The 27,510-nt window shown below is 47.4% G+C and overlaps 12 non-coding genes across 12 annotated transcripts; 8 read left to right on the top strand and 4 right to left on the bottom strand.

The window, feature by feature from the left end:
• Positions 1–6,064: 6,064 nt before the first annotated feature.
• On the top strand, positions 6,065–6,137 carry trnak-uuu (transfer RNA lysine (anticodon UUU)). The gene has a single exon. It is a non-coding gene; the product is annotated as a tRNA-Lys (tRNA).
• Positions 6,138–7,057: 920 nt separating this feature from the next.
• trnav-cac (transfer RNA valine (anticodon CAC)) lies at positions 7,058–7,130 on the top strand. The gene has a single exon. It is a non-coding gene; the product is annotated as a tRNA-Val (tRNA).
• A 945-nt stretch (positions 7,131–8,075) lies between these two features.
• On the bottom strand, positions 8,076–8,149 carry trnat-cgu (transfer RNA threonine (anticodon CGU)). Its single transcript has one exon. It is a non-coding gene; the product is annotated as a tRNA-Thr (tRNA).
• Positions 8,150–10,445: 2,296 nt separating this feature from the next.
• Positions 10,446–10,519, bottom strand: trnat-agu (transfer RNA threonine (anticodon AGU)). The gene has a single exon. It is a non-coding gene; the product is annotated as a tRNA-Thr (tRNA).
• A 1,278-nt stretch (positions 10,520–11,797) lies between these two features.
• On the top strand, positions 11,798–11,870 carry trnav-cac (transfer RNA valine (anticodon CAC)). The gene has a single exon. It is a non-coding gene; the product is annotated as a tRNA-Val (tRNA).
• Positions 11,871–16,231: 4,361 nt separating this feature from the next.
• Positions 16,232–16,304, top strand: trnak-uuu (transfer RNA lysine (anticodon UUU)). Its single transcript has one exon. It is a non-coding gene; the product is annotated as a tRNA-Lys (tRNA).
• A 914-nt stretch (positions 16,305–17,218) lies between these two features.
• Positions 17,219–17,291, top strand: trnav-cac (transfer RNA valine (anticodon CAC)). The gene has a single exon. It is a non-coding gene; the product is annotated as a tRNA-Val (tRNA).
• Positions 17,292–19,840: 2,549 nt separating this feature from the next.
• Positions 19,841–19,914, bottom strand: trnat-agu (transfer RNA threonine (anticodon AGU)). The gene has a single exon. It is a non-coding gene; the product is annotated as a tRNA-Thr (tRNA).
• A 1,279-nt stretch (positions 19,915–21,193) lies between these two features.
• trnav-cac (transfer RNA valine (anticodon CAC)) lies at positions 21,194–21,266 on the top strand. Its single transcript has one exon. It is a non-coding gene; the product is annotated as a tRNA-Val (tRNA).
• A 945-nt stretch (positions 21,267–22,211) lies between these two features.
• trnat-agu (transfer RNA threonine (anticodon AGU)) lies at positions 22,212–22,285 on the bottom strand. Its single transcript has one exon. It is a non-coding gene; the product is annotated as a tRNA-Thr (tRNA).
• Positions 22,286–23,572: 1,287 nt separating this feature from the next.
• trnav-cac (transfer RNA valine (anticodon CAC)) lies at positions 23,573–23,645 on the top strand. The gene has a single exon. It is a non-coding gene; the product is annotated as a tRNA-Val (tRNA).
• A 3,379-nt stretch (positions 23,646–27,024) lies between these two features.
• trnak-uuu (transfer RNA lysine (anticodon UUU)) lies at positions 27,025–27,097 on the top strand. Its single transcript has one exon. It is a non-coding gene; the product is annotated as a tRNA-Lys (tRNA).
• The last annotated feature ends 413 nt before the right edge of the window (positions 27,098–27,510 follow it).

Below are 27,510 nucleotides of genomic sequence, written 5' to 3'. Positions count from 1 at the left end.
GTAAGAAACTAGAATCCAGCCTCCAAACGTTATCTCTGTTCTCTCTCCACAGAGCTGCTGTGATTTTCCACATTTTTGCTTTTGTTTCAGGTTGCAGCATCCACGGTATTTTGCATTTATCTTTATGTACAAATTATAATCCTGTTTTCATTGTTGAGTTGGTGCAGTGGCTCAGTTGGCTAAAGCGCCTGCTTCATAAACAGGAGATCCTGAGTTTGAATCTCAGTGATGTCATCGTGTTCAATTTTGAATCAAAATCACTCCTACTCTGAGAAGCTGCAACTTTCCCGTCTCACAGTTCGACAGCAGGAAAAGAAGCCCAGAGGCCCACTTTGTCTGCGCCGGCCAGCAAGCACCAATTAAAATGGACGAATGTTGCTGCTGGCGACTCTTGGAATTGTCAACCACGTGTGAGGGTGGCACGGTGGGACTGGTGAGCACTGCTGCCTCACAGCACCAGGGACTAGGGTTTGATTCCCGGCTTGGGTCACTGTCTGTGTGGAGTTTGCATGTTCTCCCCATGTCTGCGTGGGTTTCCTCTGGCTGCTCTGGTTTCCTCTCACAGTCCAAAGATGTGCAGGTTAGGTGCATTGGCCATGCTAAATTCCCCCTCAGTGTACCCAAACAAGCGCCGGAGTGTGGCGACTAAGGGATTCCGATACTATAGTTATGAAAGGCCACCAACGCCTCTACTTTCTCAGAAGACTAAGGAAATTTGGCATGTCAGCTACGACTCTCACCAACTTCTACAGATGCACCATAGAAAGCATTCTTTCTGGTTGTGTCACAGCTTGGTATGGCTCCTGCTCTGCCCAAGACCGCAAGGAACGACAAAACGTGAATGTAGCCCAATCCATCATTCAAACCAGCCTCCCATCCATTGACTCTGTCTACACTTCCCGCTGCCTCGGCAAAGCAGCCAGCATAATTAAGGACCCCACGCACCCCGGACATTCTCTCTTCCACCTTCTTCCGTCGGGAAAAAGCTCCAAAAGTCTGAGGTCACGTACCAACTGACTCAAGAACAGCTTCTTCCCTGCTGCTGTCAGACTTTTGAATGGACTTACCTTGCATTAAGTTGACCTTTCTCTACACCCTAGCTATGACTGTAACATTACATTTTGCACTCTCTCCTTTCCTTCTCTATGAATGGTATGATTTGTCTGTATCGCACGCAAGAAACAACACTTTTCACTGTCTCCCAATCCATGTGACAATAATAAATCAAATCAGATTTTCATGGTAATTTAATTGCAGTGTGAGTGTGAGCCGACTTGTGACTAATAAATAAACCTTAAACTTTAGGAATTTGTTAAAGGACATCTGTTAATCTATTTTGAAGCACATCTCAAACAATTGTGTTCAGGGTGGAAGAAAAGCAACACCCAAACAGGGACTTGAACCCTGGACCCTCAGATTAAAAGTCTGATGCTCTCTCGACCGAGCTCACCAAGCTCCACACAGCTGCCTTTTTCCTGTGTTGAACGAGCCGCTCTCTCACTGTGACTTAGAGCAGATAAGATGGAAGGGGAGTTGATTTTAATGGGGGAGGGGAAGTGTGATATTATCCACTTTGGGGTCAAGATGATTATTTGTTGTAACTTTCTAAATGTCCAAAAGTCAAATCGTGCTGAGCATTTCATCGATTTGGCAGAACAAGAACCTCATGAAATCCTCCACTTTAGATCCTTCCTCTCTCGTTCCTATAATGAGTCTAACAGTAAGTCAGCTGTTTGTGTTGAAGTCATGTTGGAGTTGTATCGAACTGTGGTGAGGCCACAGCTGGAGCACTGTGTGCAGTTCTGGTCATCACATTTTAGGAAGGATGTGATTGCACTGGAGAGGGTGCAGAGGAGATTCCCCAGGATGCTGCCTGGGACGGAGCATTTAAGTTATGAAGAGAGGTTGCGGAAGCTTGGATTATTTTCGTTGGAGCAGAGAAGACAGAGGGGCGACCTGATTGAGGTGGACAAGATTATGAGGGGCACGGACAGAGTGGATAAGGAGCAGCTATTCCCCAGATTTGAAGGGTCAGTGTTCAATTCTTTGGTCTTCAGACGTTTTATACAGCTCCATCATCGCCTCTCTGCTCTGATATTCTGTGCCTCGGCTGTGAAGACAAGTAACCTCCGTCCCAGGCAGCATCCTGGGGAATCTCCTCTGCACCCTCTCCAGTGCAATCACATCCTTCCTAAAATGTGGTGACCAGAACTGCACACAGTGCTCCAGCTGTGGTCTCACCACAGTTCGATACAACTCCAACATGACTTCAACACAAACAGCTGACTGACTGTTGGATTCATTATAGGAACGAGAGAGGAAGGATGTAAAGTGGAGCATTTCATGAGGTCCTTGTTCTGCCAAATCGATGAAATGCTCAGCACGATTTGACATTTAGACATTGAGAAAGTTTCAACAAATAATCATCTTGATCTCAAAGTGGATAATATCACACTTCCCCACCCCCATTAAAAAATGAACTCTCCTTCAAATTTTTCTGCTCGAACTCACTGTGAGAGAGCGGCTTGTTCAACGGGGGGAAAAGACAGCTGTGGTCAAGCCTGAATAGCTCAGTCAGTAAAACATTGTATTTTTAATCAGAGGGTCTAGGGTTCAAGTCCCTGTTTGGGTGTTGATTTTCTTCCACCCTGAACGCAATTGTTTGAGATGTGTTTCAAAATAGATGAACAGATGTCCTTTAACAAATTCCTCACACGCGATTGACAATTCCAAGAGTCGCCGGCAGCAACATTCATCCATTTTAATAGGTGCTCGATGGCCGGCGCATCACAGAGACGTGGCTGCAAGGGGATCAGGGCTGGGATCGAAATATCCAAGGATATGTGTCCTATGGAAAGGACCGGCAGATGGGCAAAGGGGGCGGGGTTGCATTGTTAGTCAGGAATGAAGTTAAATCGATAGCAGGAAGTGATATAGGATCAGAAGGTACAGAATCTCTGTGGGTCGAGTGGAGGAATCACAAAGGTAAAAAGCCCCTGATGGGAGTTATGTACAGGCCCCCTCGCAGTCGTCAGGATGTGGGACAGAAAAATAAATCAGGAGATAGAAAAGGCAATGTTACAATAATCATGGGGGATTTCAATATGCAGGTGGAGTGGGAAAATCAGGTAGGTCGTGGATCCCAAGAACAGGAATTTGTGCAATGTCTAAGAGATGGTTTTTTGGAGCAGCTTGTGACAGAGTCTACTGGGGAACAGGCAACCGCATATTGTGTCAGGAAACCCTCCTGCACACACTGCACAAAAACTGCCCCATCCGAACTATTTGACCTACAAAGGTTCCAATCAATATTTGGAAAGTTAAAGTCCCCCATGACAACTACCCTGTGACCCCCACACATATCCATAATCTGCTTAGCAATTTCTTCCTCCACATCTCTATTACTATTTGGGGGCCTATAGTAAACTCCTAACAACGTGACCGCTCCTTTCCTATTTCTAACCTCAGCCCATATTACTTCAGTGTGCAGATCCCCCTCGAAGTGCCTTTCCGCAGCCGTTAAACTATCCTTGATCAAAAATGCCACTCCTCCACCTCTTTTACCAGCTTCCCTACCACTTACTGAAACATCTATCCCCTGGAACGTCCAACAACCATTCCCGTCCTTGTTCTACCCACGTCTTCGTAATGGCCACAACATCGTAGTCCCAAGTACCAATCCATGCCCCAAGTTCATCTACCTTGTTCCGGATGCTCCTTGCATTGAAGTAGACACACTTCAACCCACCTTCCTGTCTACCGGTACCCACCCTTGACCCTGATACCTTCCCCAATACCTCACCACCCTCACTGACGTCTCGACTACAACTCCTTTTCCCACTCCCCTGACACATTAGTTTAAACACCCTTGAAGAGCCGGAACAAATTTCCCTCCTAGGATATTGGTGCCCCTCTGGTTCAGGTGCACCCCGTCCTGTGTGTACAGGTCCCACCTTCCCCAGAATGTGTTCCAATTATCCACGTATCTGAAACCCTCCCTCCTACACCATCCCTGCAACCACATGTTTAACTGCACTCTCTCCCTGTTCCTCAACTCGCTATCACGTGGCACCGGCAACGTACCAGAGATGACCACATGTTTTGTCTTGGCATATTAACATACAGTGAAAAGTATTGTTTCCTGCGCGCTATACAGACAAAGCATACTGATCATAGAGAAGGAAAGGAGAGGGTGCAGAATGTAGTGTTTCAGTCATAGCTAGGGTGTAGAGAAAGATCAATAGGTCCATTCAAAAGTCTGACAGCAGCAGAGAAGAAGCTGTTCTTGAGTCGGTTGGCACATGACCTCAGGCTTTTATATCTTTTACCCAATGGAAGAAGGTGGAAGAGAGAATGTCCGGGGTGTATGGGGTCCTTAATTATGCTGGCTGCTTTACTAAGGCAGTGGGAAGTGTCGACAGAATCAATGGATGGGAGGCTGGTTTGCGTGATGGTTTGGGTTACATTCACAACCTTTTGTAGTTCCTTGCGGTTTTGGGCAGAGCAGGAGCCATACCAAGCTGTGATACAACCAGAAAGAATGCTTTGTATGGTGCCTCTGTAAAAGTTGGTGAGAGTCGTAGCTGACATGCCAAATTTCCTTAGTCTTCTGAGAAAGTAGAGGCGTTGGTGGGCTTTCTTAACTATAGTGACAGCATGGGGGGACCAGGACAGGTTGTTGGTGATCTGGACACCTAAAAACATGAAGCTCTCGACCCTTTCTACTTCATCCCTGTTGATATAGACAGGGGCATGTTCTCCACTACGCTTCCTGGAGTCGATGACAATCTCCTTCGTTTCGTTGACATTGAGGGAGAGATTATTGTTGCCACACCAGTTCACCAGATTCTCTATCTCATTCCTGTACTCTGTCTCATCATTGTCTGAGATCCGACCCATTACGGTGATGTCGTCAGCAAACTTGAAAATCGAGTTGGAGGGGAATTTGGCCAGACGGTCAGAGGCGTATAAGGAGTATAGTAGGGGGCTGAGAACACAGCCTTGTGGGGCACCGGTGTTTAGGACAATCGTGGAGGAGGTGATGTACTGACAGACACTCAGCACAGCGACAAACACAATGATATTGACCTGGGAGTGGAAAGAGGGCAGATTCACAACAAAATTCTGCCTTTTAATTGGTTAATGAGGAGAGTTATTGCTCCTATTGTCTTCAGTGTGTTGAAGTGAAGAGTGGACTGATGGAGATATCGACAGTGTTAAAACTGTTCAACTTGGGAATCTATTTCAGCCGATCCTGAGCAATGGGAACATATCGGACGACACGGTAGCACAATGGTTAGCACTGTTACTTCACAACTCCAGCGACCTGGGTTCGATTCCTCGCTTGGGTCACTGTCTGTGTGGAGTTTGCACATTCTCCCTGTGTCTGTGTGGGTTTCCTCCAGTTTCCTCCCACAGTCCAAAGATGTGCAGGTTAGGTTGATTGGCCATGCTAAAAATTGCCCTTCGTGTCCTGAGATGTGTGGATCAGTGGGTGGATATGGGGGTAGGGCCTGGGTGGGATTGTGGTCGGTGCAGACTCGATGGGCTGAATGGCCTCTTTCTGCACTGTAGGATTTCTATGATTGCCCAATGAAGAGGTAAGTGATGAAGTAACTTCTTTTTCACGGATGGTTCGCTGGAAAGAGAGAACACAATTTTCAAAAACAAAAGGATTGAAACTACGGCAAAATATTGGTGAAAGATGTCCATATGAACAAAAGTCATCGTTAACAGGTAGCACGGAGATTTTAACTCAGGAATACCAGCCGACTGGACAAGCGCATTAACCAACTGAACCACGGGGGACTGACTGTTAGACTCATTATAGGAACGAGAGAGGAAGGATCTAAAGTGGAGGATTTCATGAGGTCCTTGTTCTGCCAAATCGATTTGACTTTTGGATATTTAGAAATTTACAGCAAATAATCATCTTGACCTCAAAGTGGATAATATCACACTTCCCCTCCCCCATTAAAAAATGAACTCTCCTTCAATCTTATCTGCTCGAACTCACTGTGAGAGAGCGGCTAGTTCATCAGAGGGAAACAGGGGCTGGCTTCAAGCCTGGATACCTCAGTCAGTAGAGCATCAGGCTTTTAATCTGAGGGTCCAGGGTTCAAATCCCTGTTTGGGTTTTGCTTTTCTTCCACCCTGAACACAATTGTTTGAGATGTGTTTCAAAATAGATGAACAGATGTCCTTTCACAAATTCCTCACACGCGATTGACAATTCCAAGAGTCACTGGCAGCAACATTCATCCATTTTAATAGGTGCTCGATGGCCGGCGCAGACAAAATGTGCCTCTGAGCTTCTTTTCCTGCTGTCGAACTGTGTGACGGGAAAGTTGTGGCTTCTCAGAGATAAAAAACACAACATCCACAAAGGCACCACTGAGATTCCAGCTCAGGATCTCCTGTATTCCTAAACAGGCGCTTTAACCAACTAAACCACGGCACCAACAGAAACGTTAAACCAGTGTTATAATTTGTAAATAAAGATAAAAGCAAAATCCTGTGGATGCTGCAACCTGAAACCATCTGGTCCTTCGAGCTGCTTCACTATTTACTAAGGCCATGGCTGATCCCTTTCTGTTGGCTTCCACATTCTCCATATTTCCCTCCCCCTCCCCGATAATCTTTAATTCTCTCACTCAACAAATATCGAACTCCCTCCGCCAGGAAAATATTCAGTGACCCCGTCCTCCAGCACCTTCTGAGGCAGAGTTTCAAAGTGGCACAAGCCTCTGAGAGAAAACAAATCTAATCATCTCTTGTCCTAAAAGGACGCCCCCTAATGTTCAAACAGCGCCCCCTTGTTTTGGCCTCACCCACAAGAGGAAACATCTTTTCCACCTCCACCTTCCCAAGACCGTTCAGCATCTTAGAAACTTTAATCCAGTCACCCCTTCAATTTCCTAAACTCCAGCTGAAAGAAGCCTAGTCTGTCCAATCCAACCTCATGAGAAAACCCGCTCATTCCAGGGAGCAATCCAGTAACCACCCACCGCCCCCCGACCATGAACTGCCTCCAGCTCAGTTACATTCACAGTCATGTGGTTCCATAGTGTAGTGGTTATCACGTCTGCCTCACACGCAGAAGGTCCTGGGTTCAAAGCCCAGTGGAGCCAGTGGTATTTTGTTCCTATTCCCAGAGAGCAGTGGAACTGCCTTGAACTCCCCGCTCTTTCACAGTGACTTGTCCTTTGAATGGTCGGATGCCAACAAGTGCAGAGGACCCGAGAGACTTGGGGTTCATGTCCACAGATCCCTGAAGGCAGCAGGACAGGTAGATCAGGTGGTCAACAAGGCATATGGAAACCTTGTCTTTATAGCCGAGGTATCGAATATCAGAGCAGAGAGGCTATGGTGGAGCTGTATAAAATATTAGAAGACCAAAGAATTGAACACTGACCCTTCAAATCTGGGGAACAGCTGCTCCTTTTTCACTCTGTCCGTGCCCCTCATAATCTTGCACAACTCAATCAGATCCCACTTCAGTCTTCTCTGTTCCAGGAAAAACAACTGAAGCTGATTCAACCTCTTTTCATAACTTAAATGCTCCGTCCCAGGCCTCACAGTATCCTGTAAGTTTCAATAAGATCCCCCCTCATCCTTCCAAACTCCAATGAGTACAGACCCAGAGTCCTCAACTGTTCCTCACAAGCTCTTCATTCCAGGGATCATTCTTGTGAACCTCCTCTGGACCCTTTCCAAGGCCAGCACATCCTTCCTTAGATACAGGGCCCAAAACTTCAGCCAGAGAGTGGTGAATCTGTGGAACTCATGGCCGCAGAAGGCTGTGGAGGCCAGGTCATTGAGTGTCTAAGACAGAGATAGATAGGTTCTTGATTAATAAGGGGATCAGGAGTTATGGGGAAAAGGCAGGAGAATGGGGATGAGAAAAATATCAGCCATGATTGAATGGCGGAGCAGACTTGATGGGCCGAGTGGCCTAATTCTGTTACTGTGTCTTATGGTCATTTAAAATGGGCCTCTGGGCTTCTTTTCCTGTGATCGAACTGTGTGACGGGAAAGTTACGGCTTCTCAGAGTTGCAAAATGCAACATGCACAAAGGCACCGCTGAGATTTGAACTCAGGATCTCCTGTTGACGAGACAAGCACTTTAACCAACTAAGCCACAGCACCTCCAAAAAAGTCGAACCAATGTTATAATTTATTACAATATTAAAAGCAAAATCCTGTGGATGCTGCAACCTGAAACCATCTGATCCTTCGAGCTGCTTCACTATTTACTAAGGCCATGGCTGATCATAAGAACATAAGAACATAAGAAATAGGAGCAGGAGTCGGCCACCTAGCCCCTCGAGCCTGCCCCGCCATTCAATAAGATCATGGCTGATCTGAAGTGAATCAGTTCCACTTACCCGCCTGATCCCTATAACCCCTAATTCCCCTACCGATAAGGAATCCATCTATCCGTGACTTAAACATATTCAACGAGGTAGCCTCCACAACTTCAGTGGGCAGAGAATTCCAGAGATTCACCACCCTCTGAGAGAAGAAGTTCCTCCTCAACTCTGTCCTAAACTGACCCCCCTTTATTTTGAGGCTGTGCCCCCTAGTTCTGGTTTCCTTTCTAAGTGGAAAGAATCTCTCCACTCCTACCCTATCCAGCCCCTTCATTATCTTATATGCCTCTATAAGATCACCCCTCAGCCTTCTAATCTCCAACGAATACAAACCCAATCTGCTCAATCTCAACTCATAGTCAACACCCCTCATCTCCGGTATCAACCTGGTGAACCTTCTCTGCACTCCCTCCAAGGCCAATATATCTTTTCGCAAATAAGGGGACCAAAACTGCACACAGTATTCCAGCTGTAGGCCTCACCAATGCCTTGTACAGATACAGCAAGACTTCTCTGCTTTTATATTCTATCCCCCTCGCGATAAATGCCAACATCCCATTTGCCTTCTTGATCACCTGTTGTATTTGCAGATCCCTTTCTGTTGGCTTCCACAGTCTCTATATTCCCCTCCCTCTCCCTGATAATCTTTAATTCTCTCACTCAACAAATATCGAACTCCCTCCGCCAGGAAAATATTCAGTGACCCCGTCCTCCAGCACCTTCTGAGGCAGAGTTTAAAAGCGGCACAAGCCTCTGAGAGAAAACAAATCCTATCATCTCTTGTCCTAAAAGGGCGCCCCCAAATGTTCAAACAGCGCCCCCTTGTTTTGGCCTCACCCACAAGAGGAAACATCTTTTCCACCTCCACCTTCCCAAGACCGCTCAGCATCTTAGAAACTTTAATCCAGTCACCCCTTCACTTTCCTAAACTCCAGCTGAAAGAAGCCCAGTCTGTCCAACCCAACCTCATGAGAAAACCCGCTCATTCCAGGGAGCAATCCAGTAACCACCCACCGCCCCCCGACCATGAACTGCCTCCAGCTCAGTTACATTCACAGTCATGTGGTTCCATAGTGTAGTGGTTATCACGTCTGCCTCACACGCAGAAGGTCCTGGGTTTGGAGCCAGTGGTATTTTGTTCCTATTGCCAGAGAGCAGTGGAACTGCCTTGAACTCACTGCTCTTTCACAGTGACTTGTCCTTTGAATGGTCGGATGCCAACAAGTGCAGAGGAGCCGAGAGACTTGGGGTTCTTGTCTACAGATCCCTGAATGCAGCAGGACAGGTAGATCTGGTGGTCAACAAGGCATATGGAAACCTTGTCTTTATAGCCGAGGTATAGAATATCAGAGCAGAGAGGCTATGGTGGAGCTGTATAAAATATTAGAAGACCAAAGAATTGAACACTGACCCTTCAAATCTGGGGAACAGCTGCTCCTTTTTCACTCTGTCCGTGCCCCTCATAACCTTGCACAACTCAATCAGATCCCACTTCAGTCTTCTCTGTTCCAGGAAAAACAACTGAAGCTGATCCAACCTCTTTTCATAACTTAAATGCTCCGTCCCAGGCCTCACAGTATCGTGTAAGTTTCAATAAGATCCCCCCTCATCCTTCCAAACTCCAATGAGTACAGACCCAGAGTCCTCAACTGTTCCTCACAAGCTCTTCATTCCAGGGATCATTCTTGTGAACCTCCTCTGGACCCTTTCCAAGGCCAGCACATCCTTCCTTAGATACAGGGCCCAAAACTTCAGCCAGAGAGTGGTGAATCTGCGGAACTCTTTGCTGCAGAAGGCTGTGGAGGCCAGGTCATTGAGTGTCTAAGACAGAGATAGATAGGTTCTTGATTAATAAGGGGATCAGGAGTAATGGGGAAAAGGCAGGAGAATGGGGATGAGAAAAATATCAGCCATGATTGAATGGCGGAGCAGACTTGATGGGCCGAGTGGCCTAATTCTGTTACTGTGTCTTATGGTCATTTAAAATGGGCCTCTGGGCTTCTTTTCCTGTGATCGAACTGTGTGACGGGAAAGTTACGGCTTCTCAGAGTTGCAAAATGCAACATGCACAAAGGCACCGCTGAGATTTGAACTCAGGATCTCCTGTTTACTAGACAGGCACTTTAACCAACTAAACCACAGCACCTACAAAAAAGTCTAACCAATGTTATAATTTATTACAAAATTAAAAGCAAAATCCTGTGGATGCTGCAACCTGAAACCATCTGGTCCTTCGAGCTGCTTCACTATTTACTAAGGCCATGGCTGATCATAAGAGCATAAGAAATAGGAGCAGGAGTCGGCCATCTAGCCCCTCGAGCCTGCCCCGCCATTCAATAAGATCATGGCTGATCTGAAGTGAATCAGTTCCACTTACCCGCCTGATCCCTATAACCCCTAATTCCCCTACCGATCAGGAATCCATCTATCCGTGACTTAAACATATTCAACGAGGTAGCCTCCACCACTTCAGTGGGCAGAGAATTCCAGAGATTCACCACCCTCTGAGAGAAGAAGTTCCTCCTCAACTCTGTCCTAAACTGACCCCCCTTTATTTTGAGGCTGTGCCCCCTAGTTCTGGTTTCCTTTCTAAGTGGAAAGAATCTCTCCACTCCTACCCTATCCAGCCCCTTCATTATCTTATATGCCTCTATAAGATCACCCCTCAGCCTTCTAAACTCCAACGAATACAAACCCAATCTGCTCAATCTCAACTCATAGTCAACACCCCTCATCTCCGGTATCAACCTGGTGAACCTTCTCTGCACTCCCTCCAAGGCCAATATATCTTTTCGCAAATAAGGGGACCAAAACTGCACACATTATTCCAGCTGTGGCCTCACCAATGCCATGTACAGATGCAGCAAGACTTCTCTGCTTTTATATTCTATCCCCCTCGCGATAAATGCCAACATCCCATTTGCCTTCTTGATCACCTGTTGTATTTGCAGATCCCTTTCTGTTGGCTTCCACATTCTCCATATTCCCCTCCCCCTCCCCAATAATCTTTAAATCTCTCACTCAACAAACATCTAACTCCCTCCGCCAGGAAAATATTCAGTGACCCCGTCCTCCAGCACCTTCTGAGGCAGAGTTTAAAAGTGGCACAAGCCTCTGAGAGAAAACAAATCTAATCATCTCTTGAACTAAAAGGGCGCCCCCTAATGTTCAAACAGTGCCCCCTTGTTTTGGCCTCACCCACAAGAGGAAACATCTTTTCCACCTCCACCTTCCCAAGACCATTCAGCATCTTAGAAACTTTAATCCAGTCACCCCTTCACTTTCCGAAACTCCAGCTGAAAGAAGCCCAGTCTGTCCAATCCAACCTCATGAGAAAACCCGCTCATTCCAGGGAGCAATCCAGTAACCACCCACCGACCCCCACCCTGAACTGCCTCCAGCTCATTTACATTCACAGTCATGTGGCTCCATAGTGTAGTGGTTATCACGTCTGCCTCACACGCAGAAGGTCCTGGGTTCGAAGCCCAGTGGAGCCCGTGGCATTTTGTTCCTATTCCCAGAGAGCAGTGGAACTCCCTTGAACTTGCCGCTCTTTCACACTGACTTGTCCTTTGAATGGTCGGATGCGAACAAGTGCAGAGGACCCGAGAGACTTGGGGTTCATGTCCACAGATCCCTGAAGGCAGCAGGACAGGTCGATAAGGTGGTTAACTGGGCTAATGGGTTACTTGTCTTTATAGCCGAGGCACAGAATATCAGAGCAGAGAGGCGATGATGGAGCTGTATAAAATGTCTGAAGACCAAAGAATTGAACACTGACCCTTCAAATCTGGGGAATAGCTGCTCCTTATCCACTCTGTCCCTGCCCCTCATAAACCTGTCCACCTCAATCAGGTCGCCCCTCAGTCTTCTCTGCTCCAATGAAAATAATCCAAGCTTCCGCAACCTCTCTTCATAACTTAAATGCTCCGTCCCAGGCAGCATCCTGGGGAATCTCCTCTGCACCCTCTCCAGTGCAATCACATCCTTCCTAAAATGTGGTGACCAGAACTGCACACAGTGCTCCAGCTGTGGCCTCACCACAGTTCGATACAACTCCAACATGACTTCAACACAAACAGCTGACTGACTGTTAGACTCATTATAGGAACGAGAGAGGAAGGATCTAAAGTGGAGGATTTCATGAGGTCCTTGTTCTGCCAAATCGATGAAATGCTCAGCACGATTTGGCATTGAGACATTTAGAAAGTTACACCAAATAATCATCTTGACCCCAAAGTGGATAATATCACACTTCCCCACCCCCATTAAAAAATGAACTCTCCTTCAAACCTTTCTGCTCGAACTCACTGTGAGAGAGCGGCTTGTTCAACAGAGGGAAAAGACAGCTGTGGTAAAGCCTGAACAGTTCAGTCAGTAAAACATTGTACTTTTAATTTGAGGGTCCAGGGTTCCAGTCCCTGTTTGGGTGTTGCTTTTCTTCCACCCTGAACGCAATTGTTTGAGATGTGTTTCAAAATAGATGAACAGATGTCCTTTAACAAATTCCTCACACGCGATTGACAATTCCAATAGTCGCCGGCAGCAACATTCGTCCATTTTAATAGGTGCTCGATGGCCGGCGCATCACAGAGACGTGGCTGCAAGGGGATCAGGGCTGGGATCGAAATATCCAAGGATATGTGTCCTATGGAAAGGACAGGCAGATGGGCAAAGGGGGCGGGGTTGCATTGTTAGTCAGGAATGAAGTTAAATCGATAGCAGGAAGTGATATAGGATCAGAAGGTACAGAATCTCTGTGGGTCGAGTGGAGGAATCACAAAGGTAAAAAGCCCCTGATGGGAGTTATGTGCAGGCCCCCTCGCAGTCGTCAGGATGTGGGACAGAAAAATAAATCAGGAGATAGAAAAGGCAATGTTACAATAATCATGGGGGATTTCAATATGCAGGTGTAGTGGGAAAATCAGGTAGGTCGTGGATCCCAAGAACAGGAATTTGTGCAATGTCTAAGCGATGGTTTTTTGGAGCAGCTTGTGACAGAGTCTACTGGGGAACAGGCAACCGCATATTGTGTCAGGAAACCCTCCTGCACACACTGCACAAAAACTGCCCCATCCGAACTATTTGACCTACAAAGGTTCCAATCAATATTTGGAAAGTTAAAGTCCCCCATGACAACTACCCTGTGACCCCCACACATATCCATAATCTGCTTAGCAATTTCTTCCTCCACATCTCTATTACTATTTGGGGGCCTATAGTAAACTCCTAACAACGTGACCGCTCCTTTCCTATTTCTAACATCAGCCCATATTACCGCAGTGTGCAGATCCCCCTCGAAGTGCCTTTCCGCAGCCGTTAAACTACCCTTGATCAACAATGCCACTCCTCCACCTCTTTTACCAGCTTCCCTACACTTAGTGAAACATCTATACCCTGGAACGTCCAACAACCATTCCTGTCCTTGTTCTACCCACGTCTTCGTAATGGCCACAACATCGTAGTCCCAAGTACCAATCCATGCCCCAAGTTCATCTATCTTGTTCCGGATGCTCCTTGCATTGAAGTAGACACACTTCAACCCACCTTCCTGTCTACCGGTACCCTGATACCTTCCCCAATACCTCACCACCCTCACTGACTTCTGGACTACAACTCCTTTTCCCACTCCCCTGACACATTAGTTTAAACCCCCCTGAAGAGCCGGAACAAATTTCCCTCCTAGGATATTGGTGCCCCTCTGGTTCAGGTGCACCCCGTCCTGTTTGTACAGGTCCCACCTTCCCCAGAATGTGTTCCAATTATCCACGTATCTGAAACCCTCCCTCCTACACCATCCCTGCAACCACATGTTTAACTGCACTCTCTCCCTGTTCCTCAACTCGCTATCATGTGGCACCGGCAACGTACCAGAGATGACCACATGTTTTGTCTTGGCATATTAACATATAGTGAAAAGTATTGTTTCCTGCGCGCTATACAGACAAAACATACTGATCATAGAGAAGGAAAGGAGAGGGTGCAGAATGTAGTGTTTCAGTCATAGCCAGGGTGTAGAGAAAGATCAATAGGTCCATTCAAAAGTCTGACAGCAGCAGAGAAGAAGCTGTTCTTGAGTCGGTTGGTACATGACCTCAGACTTATATATCTTTTACCCAATGGAAGAAGGTGGAAGAGAGAATGTCCGGGGTGTATGGGGTCCTTAATTATGCTGGCTGCTTTACTAAGGCAGTGGGAAGTGTCGACAGAATCAATGGATGGGAGGCTGGTTTGCGTGATGGTTTGGGTTACATTCACAACCTTTTGTAGTTCCTTGCGGTTTTGGGCAGAGCAGGAGCCATACCAAGCTGTGATACAACCAGAAAGAATGCTTTGTATGGTGCATCTGTAAAAGTTGGTGAGAGTCGTAGCTGACATGCCAAATTTCCTTAGTCTTCTGAGAAAGTAGAGGCGTTGGTGGGCTTTCTTAACTATAGTGACAGCACGGGGGGACCAGGACAGGTTGTTGGTGATCTGGACACCTAAAAACATGAAGCTCTCGACCCTTTCTACTTCATCCCCGTTGATATAGACAGGGGCATGTTCTCCACTACGCTTCCTGGAGTCGATGACAATCTCCTTCGTTTTGTTGACATTGAGGGAGAGATTATTGTTGCCACACCAGTTCACCAGATTCTCTATCTCATTCCTGTACTCTGTCTCATCATTGTCTGAGATCCGACCCATTACGGCGATGTGGTCAGCAAACTTGAAAATCGAGTTGGAGGGGAATTTGGCCAGACGGTCAGAGGCGTATAAGGAGTATAGTAGGGGGCTGAGAGCACAGCCTTGTGGGGCACCGGTGTTTAGGACAATCGTGGAGGAGGTGATGTACTGACAGACACTCAGCACAGCGACAAACACAATGATATTGACCTGGGAGTGGAAAGAGGGCAGATTCACAACAAAATTCTGCCTTTTAATTGGTTAATGAGGAGAGTGATTGCTCCTATTGTCTTCAGTGTGTTGAAGTGAAGAGTGGACTGATGGAGATATCGACAGTGTTAAAACTGTTCAACTTGGGAAACTATTTCAGCCGATCCTGAGCAATGGGGACATATCGGACGACATGGTAGCACAATGGTTAGCACTGTTACTTCACAACTCCAGCGACCTGGGTTCGATTCCTCGCTTGGGTCACTGTCTGTGTGGAGTTTGCACATTCTCCCTGTGTCTGTGTGGGTTTCCTCCCACAGTCCAAAGGTGTGCAGGTTAGGTTGATTGGCCATGCTAAAAATTGCCCTTCGTGTCCTGAGATGTGTGGGTCAGTGGGTGGATATGGGAGTAGGGCCTGGGTGGGATTGTGGTCGGTGCAGACTCGATGGGCTGAATGGCCTCTTTCTGCACTGTAGGATTTCTATGATTGCCCAATGAAGAGGTAAGTGATGAAGTAACTTCTTTTTCACGGATGGTTCGCTGGAAAGAGAGAACACAATTTTCAAAAACAAAAGGATTGAAACTACGGCAAAATATTGGTGAAAGATGTCCATATGAACAAAAGTCATCGTTAACAGGTAGCACGGAGATTTTAACTCAGGAATACCAGCCGACTGGACAAGCGCATTAACCAACTGAACCACGGGGGACTGACTGTTAGACTCATTATAGGAACGAGAGAGGAAGGATCTAAAGTGGAGGATTTCATGAGGTCCTTGTTCTGCCAAATCGATGAATGCTCAGCACGATTTGACTTTTGGATATTTAGAAATTTACAGCAAATAATCATCTTGACCTCAAAGTGGATAATATCACACTTCCCCTCCCCCATTAAAAAATGAACTCTCCTTCAATCTTATCTGCTCGAACTCACTGTGAGAGAGCGGCTGGTTCAACAGAGGGAAAAGGGGGCTGGCTTCAAGCCTGGATACCTCAGTCAGTAGAGCATCAGGCTTTTAATCTGAGGGTCCAGGGTTCAAGTCCCTGTTTGGGTGTTGCTTTTCTTCCACCCTGAACACAATTGTTTGAGATGTGCTTCAAAATAGATAAACAGATGTCCTTTAACAAATTCCTCACACGCGGTTGACAATTCCAAGAGTCGCCGGCAGCAACATTCATCCATTTTAATAGGTGCTCGATGGCCGGAGCAGACAAAATGGGCCTCTGGGCTTCTTTTCCTGCTGTCGAACTGTGTGACGGGAAAGTTGTGGCTTCTCAGAGATAAAAAACACAACATCCACAAAGGCACCACTGAGATTCAAATTCAGGATCTCCTGTTTACGAAACAGGCGCTTTAACCAACTAAACCACGGCACCAACAGAAACGTTGAACCAGTGTTATAATTTGTAAATAAAGATAAAAGCAAAATCCTGTGGATGCTGCAACCTGAAACCATCTGGTCCTTCGAACCTGCTTCACTATTTACTAAGGCCATGGCTGATCCCTTTCTGTTGGCTTCCACATTCTCCATATTCCCCTCCCCGATAATCTTTAATTCTCTCACTCAACAAATATCTAACTCCCTCCGCCAGGAAAATATTCAGTGACCCCGTCCTCCAGCACCTTCTGAGGCAGAGTTTAAAAGTGGCACAAGCCTCTGAGAGAAAACAAATCTAATCATCTCTTGTCCTAAAAGGGCGCCCCCTAATGTTCAAACAGCGTCCCCTTGTTTTGGCCTCACCCACAAGAGGAAACATCTTTTCCACCTCCACCTTCCCAAGACCGTTCAGCATCTTAGAAACTTTAATCCAGTCACCCCTTCACATTCCTAAACTCCAGCTGAAAGAAGCCCAGTCTGTCCAATCCAACCTCATGAGAAAACCCGCTCATTCCAGGGAGCAATCCAGTAACCACCCACCGCCCCCCGACCATGAACTGCCTCCAGCTCAGTTACATTCACAGTCATGTGGTTCCATAGTGTAGTGGTTATCACGTCTGCCTCACACGCAGAAGGTCCTGGGTTCAAAGCCCAGTGGAGCCAGTGGTATTTTGTTCCTATTCCCAGAGAGCAGTGGAACTGCCTTGAACTCCCCGCTCTTTCACAGTGACTTGTCCTTTGAATGGTCGGATGCCAACAAGTGCAGAGGAGCCGAGAGACTTGGGGTTCATGTCCACAGATCCCTGAAGGCAGCAGGACAGGTAGATCAGGTGGTCAACAAGGCATATGGAAACCTTGTCTTTATAGCCGAGGTATAGAATATCAGAGCAGAGAGGCTATGGTGGAGCTGTATAAAATATTAGAAGACCAAAGAATTGAACACTGACCCTTCAAATCTGGGGAACAGCTGCTCCTTTTTCACTCTGTCCGTGCCCCTCATAATCTTGCACAACTCAATCAGATCCCACCTCAGTCTTCTCTGTTCCAGGAAAAACAACTGAAGCTGATCCAACCTCTTTTCATAACTTAAATGCTCCGTCCCAGGCAGCATCCTGGGGAATCTCCTCTGCACCCTCTCCAGCGCAATCACATCCTTCCTAAAATGTGGTGACCAGAACTGCACACAGTGCCCCAGCTGTGGCCTCACCACAGTTTGATACAACTCCAACATGACTTCAACACAAACAGAAAATGCTGGAAAATCTCAGCAGGTCTGACAGCATCTCTGGGGAGAGAATCGAGCCAACGTTTGGAGTCTGGATGACCCTTGGTCAGAGCTGAGAGCACAGAGAATCAGCGGAGATTTATTATGTGAGGGTCGGGAGAGGGAATGGGACAATGGCCGAGGAACTGAATCGTTACTTTGCATCAGTCTTCACGGTGGAAGACACCAGTGGGATGTCAGAGCTCCAGGAGAGTCAGGGGGCACAGGTGAGTGTAGTGGCCATCACTAAGGAGAAGGTTCTGGGGAAACTGAAAGGTCTGAAGGTGGATAAATCACCTGGACCGGATGGACTACACCCCAGGGTTCTAAAAGAGATCGCTGAGGAAATTGTGGAGGCGTTGGTGGTGATCTTTCAGGGTTCACTGGAGGTGGGGAGGGTCCCAGAGGACTGGAAAGTAGCTGATGTAACACCGCTGTTTAAGAAGGGAGGGAGGCAGCAGACGGGAAATTATAGGCCGGTTAGCCTGACTTCAGTCATTGGCAAGATTTTAGAGTCCATTATTAAAGATGAGATTGCGGAGTACTTGGAAGTGCATGATAAAATAGGACTGAGTCAGCACGGCTTCGTCAAGGGGAGGTCATGTCTGACAAATCTGTTCGAGTTCTTTGAGGAGGTAACAAGGAAGTTAGATCAAGGAGAACCAGTGGATGTGATTTATTTAGATTTCCAGAAGGCCTTTGACAAGGTGCCGCATAGGAGACTGTTAAATAAGTTAAGAGCCCATGGTGTTCAGGGTAAGATCCTGGCATGGATAGCGGATTGGCTGACTGGCAGAAGGCAGAGAGTGGGGATAAAGGGATCTCTCTCAGGATGGCAGCTGGTGACTAGTGGTGTGTCTCAGGGGTCAGTGCTGGGACCACAACTTTTCACAAGATACATTAACGATTTGGAGGAAGGAACTGAAGGCACTGTTGCTAAGTTTGCAGATGATACAAAGATATGTAGAGGGACAGGTAGTATTGAGGAAGCAGGGGTGCTGCAGAAGGACTTGGACAGGTTAGCAGAGTGGGCAAAGAAGTGGCAGATGGAATACAATGTGGAAAAGTGTGAGGTTCTGCACTTTGGAAGGAGGAATGGAGGCAGAGACTATTTTCTAAATGGGGAAATGCTGAGGAAATAAGAAACACAAAGGGATTTGGGAGTCCTGGTTCAAGATTCTCTTAAGGTTAACGTGCAGGTTCACTCGGCAGTTACGAAGGCAAATGCAATGTTAGCATTCATGTCAAGAGGGCGAGAATACAAGAGCAGGGATGTACTTCTGAGGCTGTATAAGGCTCTGGTCAGACCCCATTTGGAGTGTTGTGAGCAGTTTTGGGCCCTGTATCTAAGGAAGGATGTGCTGGCCTTGGAAAGGGTCCAGAGGAGGTTCACAAGAATGATCCCTGGAATAAAGAGCTTGTGAGGAACAGTTGAGGACTCTGGGTCTGTACTCGTTGGAATTTGGAAGGATGAGGGGGGATCTTATTGAAACTTACAGGATACTGTGAGGCCTGGATAGAGTGGATGTGGAGAGAATGTTTCCATTCGTGGGAAAAACTAGAACCAGAGGGCACAACCTCAGGCTAAAGGGACGATCCTTTAAAACAGAGACGAGGAGGAATTTCTTCAGCCAGAGAGTGGTGAATCTGTGGAACTCTTTGCTGCAGAAGGCTGTGGAGGCCAGGTCATTGAGTGTCTGAGACAGAGATAGATAGGTTCTTGATTAATACGGGGATCAGGGGTTATGGGGAAAAGGCAGGAGAATGGGGATGAGAAAAATATCAGCCATGATTGAATGGCGGAGCAGACTCGATGGGCCGAGTGGCCTAATTCTGTTACTGTGTCTTATGGTCATTTAAAATGGGCCTCTGGGCTTCTTTTCCTGTGATCGAACTGTGTGACGGGAAAGTTACGGCTTCTCAGAGTTGCAAAATGCAACATGCACAAAGGCACCGCTGAGATTTGAATTCAGGACCTCCTGTTTACTAGACAGGCACTTTAACCAACTAAGCCACAGCACCTCCAAAAAAGTCGAACCAATGTTATAATTTATTACAAAATTAAAAGCAAAATCCTGTGGATGCTGCAACCTGAAACCATCTGGTCCTTCGAGCTGCTTCACTATTTACTAAGGCCATGGCTGATCATAAGAGCATAAGAAATAGGAGCAGGAGTCGGCCACCTAGCCCCTCGAGCCTGCCCCGCCATTCAATAAGATCATGGCTGATCTGAAGTGAATCAGTTCCACTTACCCGCCTGATCCCTATAACCCCTAATTCCCCTACCGATCAGGAATCCATCTATCCGTGACTTAAACATATTCAACGAGGTAGCCTCCACCACTTCAGTGGGCAGAGAATTCCAGAGATTCACCACCCTCTGAGAGAAGAAGTTCCTCCTCAACTCTGTCCTAAACTGACCCCCCTTTATTTTGAGGCTGTGACCCATGGTTCTGGTTTCCTTTCTCAGTGGAAAGAATCTCTCCACTCCTACCCTATCCAGCCCCTTCATTATCTTATATGCCTCTATAAGATCACCCCTCAGCCTTCTAAACTCCAACGAATACAAACCCAATCTGCTCAATCTCTCCTCATAGTCAACACCCCTCATCTCCGGTATCAACCTGGTGAACCTTCTCTGCACTCCCTCCAAGGCCAATATATCTTTTCGCAAATAAGGGGACCAAAACTGCACACAGTATTCCAGCTGCGGCCTCACCAATGCCTTGTACAGATGCAGCAAGACTTCTCTGCTTTTATATTCTATCCCCCTCGCGATAAATGCCAACATCCCATTTGCCTTCTTGATCACCTGTTGTATTTGCAGATCCCTTTCTGTTGGCTTCCAAATTCTCCATATTCCCCTCCCCCTCCCCGATAATCTTTAATTCTCTCACTCAACAAATATCTTACTCCCTCCGCCAGGAAAATATTCAGTGACCCCGTCCTCCAGCACCTTATGAGGCAGAGTTTAAAAGTGGCACAAGCCTCTGAGAGAAAACAAATCTAATCATCTCTTGTCCTAAAAGGGCGCCCCCCAATGTTCAAACAGCGCCCCCTTGTTTTGGCCTCACCCACAAGAGGAAACATCTTTTCCACCTCCACCTTCCCAAGACCGTTCAGCATCTTAGAAACTTTAATCCAGTCACCCCTTCACTTTCCTAAACTCCAGCTGAAAGAAGCCCAGTCTGTCCAATCCAACCTCATGAGAAAACCCGCTCATTCCAGGGAGCAATCCAGTAACCACCCACCGCCCCCCGACCCTGAACTGCCTCCAGCTCAGTTGCATTCACAGTCATGTGGTTCCATAGTGTAGTGGTTATCACGTCTGCCTCACACGCAGAAGGTACTGGGTTCAAAGCCCAGTGGAGACAGTGGTATTTTGTTCCTATTCCCAGAGGGCAGTGGAACTGCCTTGAACTCGCCGCTCTTTCACAGTGACTTGTCCTTTGAATGGTCGGATGCCAACAAGTGCAGAGGAGCCGAGAGACTTGGGGTTCATGTCCACAGATCCCTGAAGGCAGCAGGACAGGTCGATCAGGTGGTCAACAAGGCATATGGAAACCTTGTCTTTATAGCCGAGGTAGAGAATATCAGAGCAGAGAGGCTATGGTGGAGCTGTATAAAATATTAGAAGACCAAAGAATTGAACACTGACCCTTCAAATCTGGGGAACAGCTGCTCCTTTTTCACTCTGTCCGTGCCCCTCATAATCTTGCACAACTCAATCAGATCCCACTTCAGTCTTCTCTGTTCCAGGAAAAACAACTGAAGCTGATTCAACCTCTTTTCATAACTTAAATGCTCCGTCCCAGGCCTCACAGTATCCTGTAAGTTTCAATAAGATCCCCCCTCATCCTTCCAAACTCCAACGAGTACAGACCCAGAGTCCTCAACTGTTCCTCACAAGCTCTTCATTCCAGGGATCATTCTTGTGAACCTCCTCTGGACCCTTTCCAAGGCCAGCACATCCTTCCTTAGATACAGGGCCCAAAACTTCAGCCAGAGAGTGGTGAATCTGTGGAACTCTTTGTCGCAGAAGGCTGTGGAGGCCAGGTCATTGAGTGTCTAAGACAGAGATAGATAGGTTCTTGATTAATAAGGGGATCAGGAGTTATGGGGAAAAGGCAGGAGAATGGGGATGAGAAAAATATCAGCCATGATTGAATGGCGGAGCAGACTTGATGGGCCGAGTGGCCTAATTCTGTTACTGTGTCTTATGGTCATTTAAAATGGGCCTCTGGGCTTCTTTTCCTGTGATCGAACTGTGTGACGGGAAAGTTACGGCTTCTCAGAGTTGCAAAATGCAACATGCACAAAGGCACCGCTGAGATTTGAACTCAGGATCTCCTGTTGACTAGACAAGCACTTTAACCAACTAAGCCACAGCACCTCCAAAAAAGTCGAACCAATGTTATAATTTATTACAAAATTAAAAGCAAAATCCTGTGGATGCTGCAACCTGAAACCATCTGATCCTCCGAGCTGCTTCACTATTTACTAAGGCCATGGCTGATCATAAGAACATAAGAACATAAGAAATAGGAGCAGGAGTAGGCCATCTAGCCCCTCGAGCCTGCCCCGCCATTCAATAAGATCATGGCTGATCTGAAGTGAATCAGTTCCACTTACCCGCCTGATCCCTATAACCCCTAATTCCCCTACCGATCATGAATCCATCTATCCGTGACTTAAACATATTCAACGAGGTAGCCTCCACCACTTCAGTGGGCAGAGAATTCCAGAGATTCACCACCCTCTGAGAGAAGAAGTTCCTCCTGAACTCTGTCCTAAACTGACCCCCCTTTATTTTGAGGCTGTGCCCCCTAGTTCTGGTTTCCTTTCTAAGTGGAAAGAATCTCTCCACTCCTACCCTATCCAGCCCCTTCATTCTCTTATATGCCTCTATAAGCTCACCCCTCAGCCTTCTAAACTCCAACGAATACAAACCCAATCTGCTCAATCTCTCCTCATAGTCAACACCCCTCATCTCCGGTATCAACCTGGTGAACCTTCTCTGCACTCCCTCCAAGGCCAATATATCTTTTCGCAAATAAGGGGACCAAAACTGCACACAGTATTCCAGCTGCGGCCTCACCAATGCCTTGTACAGATGCAGCAAGACTTCTCTGCTTTTATATTCTATCCCCCTCGCGATAAATGCCAACATCCCATTTGCCTTCTTGATCACCTGTTGGATTTGCAGATCCCTTTCTGTTGGCTTCCACATTCTCCATATTCCCCTCCCCCTCCCCGATAATCTTTAATTCTCTCACTCAACAAATATCGAACTCCCTCCGCCAGGAAAATATTCAGTGACCCCGTCCTCCAGCACCTTCTGAGGCAGAGTTTAAAAGTGGCACAAGCCTCTGAGAGAAAACAAATCGAATCATCTCTTGTCCTAAAAGGGCGCCCCCTAATGTTCAAATAGCGCCCCCTTGTTTTGGCCTCACCCACAAGAGGAAACATCTTTTCCACCTCCACCTTCCCAAGACCGTTCAGCATCTTAGAAACTTTAATCCAGTCACCCCTTCACTTTCCTAAACTCCAGCTGAAAGAAGCCCAGTCTGTCCAATCCAACCTCATGAGAAAACCCGCTCACTCCAGGGAGCAATCCAGTCACCACCCACCGCCCCCCGACCATGAACTGCCTCCAGCTCAGTTACATTCACAGTCATGTGGTTCCATAGTGTAGTGGTTATCACGTCTGCCTCACACGCAGAAGGTCCTGGGTTCGAAGCCCAGTGGAGCCAGTGGTATTTTGTTCCTTTTTTCAGAGAGCAGTGGAACTGCCTTGAACTCGCCGCTCTTTCACACTGACTTGTCCTTTGAATGGTTGGATGCCAACAAGTGCAGAGGAGCCGAGAGACTTGGAGTTCATGTCCATATATCCCTGCAAGTGGAAAGACAGATAATAAGGTGGCTAACGAAGCTAATGGGACATTTGCCTTTACAGCCAAGGCACAGAATATCAGTCATGATGTGGAGATGTCGGCGTTGGACTGGGGTGAACACAATAAGAAGTCTCGCAACACCAGGTTAAAGTTCAACAGGTTTATTTGGTAGCAAATACCATTCGCTTTCGGAGCGCTGCTCCTTCGTCAGATAGATTGGAAATCTGCTCTCAAACAGGGCACAGAGACACAAAATCAAGTTACAGAATACTGATTAGAATGCGAATCCCTAAAGCCAGCCAGGTCTTAAAGATACAGACAATGTGAGTGGAGGGAGCATTAAGCACAGGTTAAAGAGATGTGTATTGTCTCCAGACAGAACAGCTCGTGAGATTCTGCAAGTCCAGGGGGCAAGCTGTGGGGGTTACTGATAATGTGACATAAATCCAACATCCCAGTTTAGGCCGTCCTCATGTGTGCGGAACTTGGCTATCAGTTTCTGCTCAGCGACTCTGCGCTGTCGTGTGTCGTGAAGGCCGCCTTGGAGAACGCTTACCTGAAGATCCAAGGCTGAATGCCCGTGACTGCTGAAGTGCTCCCCCACAGGAAGAGAACAGTCTTGCCTGGTGATTGTCGAGCGGTGTTCATTCATCCGTTGTCGTAGCGTCTGCATGGTTTCCCCAATGTACCATGCCTCGGGACATCCTTTCCTGCAGCGTATCAGGTAGACAACGTTGGCCGAGTTGCAAGAGTATGTACGGTGTACCTGGTAGATGGTGTTCTCACGTGAGATGATGGCATCCGTGTCGATGATCCGGCATGTCTTGCAGAGGTTGCTGTGGCAGGGTTGTGTGGTGTTGTGGTCACTGTTCTCCTGAAGGCTGGGTAGTTTGCTGCGGACAATGGTCTGTTTGAGGTTGTGCGGTTGTTTGAAGGCAAGAAGTGGGGGTGTGGGGATGGCCTTGGCGAGATGTTCGTCTTCATCAATGACATGTTGAAGGCTCCGGAGGAGATGCCGTAGCTTCTCCGCTCCGGGGAAGTACTGGACGACGAAGGGTACTCTGTCCACCGTGTCCCGTGTTTGTCTTCTGAGGAGGTCGGTGCGGTTTTTCGCTGTGGCGCGTCGGAACTGTCGATCGATGAGTCGAGCGCCATATCCTGTTCTTATGAGGGCATCTTTCAGCGTCTGGAGGTGTCTGTTGCGATCCTCCTCATCCGAGCAGATCCTGTGTATTCGGAGGGCTTGTCCGTAGGGGATGGCTTCTTTAACGTGTTTAGGGTGGAAGCTGGAGAAGTGGAGCATCGTGAGGTTATCCGTGGGCTTGCGGTACAGTGAGGTGCTGAGGTGACCGTCCTTAATGGAGATGCGTGTGTCCAAGAACGCAACCGATTCCGGAGAGTAGTCCATGGTGAGTCTGATGGTGGGATGGAACTTGTTGATGTCATCATAGAGTTGTTTCAGTGATTGCTCACCATGACTCCAAAGGAAGAAAATGTCATCGATGTATCTAGTGTACAGCATCGGTTGAAGGTCCTGTGCAGTGAAGAAGTCTTGTTCGAACCTGTGCATGAAGACGTTGGCATGTTGAGGTGCGAATTTGGTCCCCATGGCTGTTCCGTGTGTCTGGATGAAGAACTGGTTGTTGAAGGTGAAGACATTGTGGTCCAGGATGAAGCGGATGAGTTGTAAAATTGCTTCCGGAAACTGGCAGTTGTCGGCGTTGAGTACTGAGGCCGTTGCAGCAGTGCCATCATCGTGCGGGATGCTGGTGTAGAGTGCCGAGACATCCATTGTGACGAGGAGTGGCTTTAAGACCTGGCTGGCTTTAGGGATTCGCATTCTAATCAGTATTCTGTAACTTGATTTTGTGTCTGTGCCCTGTTTGAGAGCACATTTCCACTCCATCTGACGAAGGAGCAGCGCTCCGCAAGCTTATGGTATTTGCTACCAAATAAACCTGTTGGACTTTAACCTGGTGTTGTGAGACTTCTTACAGAATATCAGAGCAGAGAGGCTACGATGGAGCTGTATAAAACATCTGAAGTCCAAAGAATTGAACACTGACCCTTCAAATCTGGGGAACAGCTGCTCCTTATCCACTCTGTCCGTGCCCCTCATAATCTTGTCCACCTCAATCAGGTCGCCCCTCAGTCTTCTCTGCTCCACCGAAAATAATCCACACCTCCCCAACCTCTCTTCATAACTTAAATGCTCCGTCCCAGGCAGCATCCTGGGGAATCTCCTCTGCACCCTCTCCAGTGCAATCACATCCTTCCTAAAATGTGGTGACCAGAACTGCACACAGTGCTCCAGCTGTGGCCTCACCACAGTTCGATACAACTCCAACGTGACTTCAACACAAACGGAAAATGCTGGAAAATCTCAGCAGGTCTGACAGCATCTCTGGGGAGAGAATCGAGCCAACGTTTGGAGTCTGGATGACCCTTGGTCAGAGCTGAGAGCGCAGAGAATCAGCGGAGATTTATACTGTGAGGGTCGGGGGGATGGAATGGGACAACGGGAATTGAAATGAGGAGACAGAAGGCTGAGAAGGTGCTAGAAAGTGTCCATTAATGATCAGAATGTGTGAATGGCAGAACAGGGATGCAGATTGTTAAAGGACTGCCCGAGGAATGTGGCAGTTGCCCTGAAAGGGGGAGGGGGAGGGGGCAAGAAGGAGAGCTGGAATGGAAACTGGGAAAATGGAGTTGGGAAAGAAGGATGATAAAATGGATGAATCGGATGAAACAAAATGACATAAAATCAATGGAAATGGGGTGAAGGTGGAGGAGAGAGTTCATGCTCTGAAGTTGTTGAACTCAATGTTGAGTCCAGAAGGCTGTAAAGTGTCCAATCGGAAGATGAGGGGCTGTTTCTCCAGTTTGCGTTCACTGGAACATTGCAAAAGGCCAAGGACGGACATGTGGACAGGAGAGCAGGGTGGTGTGTTGAAGCAGCAAGCGACAGGAAGGTTAGGGTCCTGTGTGCGGACGGAGTGAAGGTGCTCAGCAAAGCGATCACCCAGTCTCCGTTTGGTCTCTCCGATGTAGAGTCGAGCGCATTGGGAGCAGCGAATGCAACAGAGCAGATTGAAGGAGGAGCTCTTGCTGAATCTCAAAGTGGATAATATCACACTCCCCCCGCCAGTAAAAAATCAACTCCCCTTCAATCCCATCTGCTCCCAGTCACAGTGAGAGAGCGGCGAGTTCAATGGAGGAAAAAGGGAAGCTGTTGGAAGCCTGGATAGCTCAGTCAGTAGAGTATCAGACTTTTAATCTGAGGATCCAGGGTTCAAGTCCCTGTTTGGGTGTTGCTTTTCTTCCACCCTGAACACAATTGTTTGAGATGTGTTTCAAAATAGATGAACAGATGTCCTTTAACAAATTCCTCACACGCGATTGACAATTCCAAGAGTCGCCGGCAGCAACATTCATCCATTTTAATAGGTGCTCGATGGCCGGCGCGTCACAGAGACGTGGCTGCAAGGGGATCAGGGCTGGGATCGAAATATCCAAGGATATGTGTCCTATGGAAAGGACAGGCAGATGGGCAAAGGGGGCGGGGTTGCATTGTTAGTCAGGAATGAAGTTAAATCGATAGCAGGAAGTGATATAGGATCAGAAGGTACAGAATCTCTGTGGGTCGAGTGGGGGAATCACAAAGGTAAAAAGCCCCTGATGGGAGTTATGTACAGGCCCCCTCGCACTCGTCAGGATGTGGGAC

The sequence above is a fragment of the Mustelus asterias genome, chromosome 16 (assembly GCF_964213995.1).
Source record: "Mustelus asterias chromosome 16, sMusAst1.hap1.1, whole genome shotgun sequence".
NCBI lineage: Eukaryota > Metazoa > Chordata > Chondrichthyes > Carcharhiniformes > Triakidae > Mustelus > Mustelus asterias.
Note: the sequence above shows the minus strand (reverse complement) of the source record. Positions and strands in the feature narration are given on the sequence as shown.